This window comes from Octopus bimaculoides, chromosome 4, assembly GCF_001194135.2.
Source record: "Octopus bimaculoides isolate UCB-OBI-ISO-001 chromosome 4, ASM119413v2, whole genome shotgun sequence".
Taxonomy (NCBI): domain Eukaryota; kingdom Metazoa; phylum Mollusca; class Cephalopoda; order Octopoda; family Octopodidae; genus Octopus; species Octopus bimaculoides.
The window spans coordinates 9,918,350-9,919,419 of NC_068984.1; the positions used below are offsets into that span (position 1 = coordinate 9,918,350).

General features: G+C 37.4%; 1 protein-coding gene across 2 annotated transcripts in view; it reads right to left on the reverse strand.

Moving 5' to 3' along the window:
* Nucleotides 1–1,070, reverse strand: part of LOC106875045 (synaptic vesicular amine transporter) — a 72,355-nt gene that overhangs the window by 45,177 nt on the left and 26,108 nt on the right. The window lies entirely within an intron of this gene.

The following is a 1,070-nucleotide window of genomic DNA, read 5'->3' on the forward strand; positions in this document are numbered from 1 at the left end:
ATATATATATATATATATGTATATATGTATGTATGTATGTATGTATGTATGTATGTATGTATGTATGTATGTATGTATAACCCCATCTATCGTTCTCTCGAAAACTTTGGAGCTTGTGCTTTTGTTAGGAACACTTATTACTAGAGAGGTGAATGCTAGACTTTGATGTATCTTCGTTGAGTTCAGATCCAACACTAGTGTCCGACATTATTTTCGCACTCTTTATTAAAAAACATTAAGAGGATTATTAAGGAGATTAAAGAGATTAGACATAATATGTCGCGGTAACATATATAATCTACATTTTTCTCTAAATGCGAGAGAGAACTTCGAGAAACATACCATTGTTCCATAATTTAAGATGAAGAAAACTCAAAATATTTGAATGGTATTGATTTTATCGATCTCAAAAATACGACAGGCAAAACAAACATCGATTGGATTTGAATTTGGAATGTAAATAGAAGACACATGCCAAAGGTGCCATGCAGTCGGACTGAACCCAGGACCATGTAGTTCAGAAGTAAGCTTCTTACCACACAATCACGCTTGCGCCTGTATATATTGTGTTGTTAATTTTGGTGAGTTTTTGCCCCAGGTGAGCCTCTGATCAAGAGATTTCGAACCGTGACCATCCACCCCCTTTGGGTGTATTTAAGACTACTTTTTCCTGTCCATTTTCATAAGGTAGTATGTTGAGGTTTTGGGGAAGATTTGGTAGTTGTTTTTAGCAAATCAAACGACAGCATAGACGCCTTTCTCGCTACGTTGTGAGATTATATTTATAGTTACTGTTGTTGTTAAGCTCCAGGTCAGATCTTAGAGCAACTGAGTCATGGTCAAAAGCATTCTTACCATGACCATCCAGAATTTATAGTGATGTCTAAAGCGGCTTCCCTTCTGTCTGTTTGTCTGTCTGTCTGTCTCTCTCTCTCTCTCTCTTTTTTTCTCTCTCTCTCTCTCTCTTGCTGGCTATATGTTTAAGAAGCTTGGTCAGTCTCACAGTGTGGCACTTTGAGAAAGGCATTTTCTCCTATAGCCCGGAACTGACCAAGGCTTTGTGAGTGAAT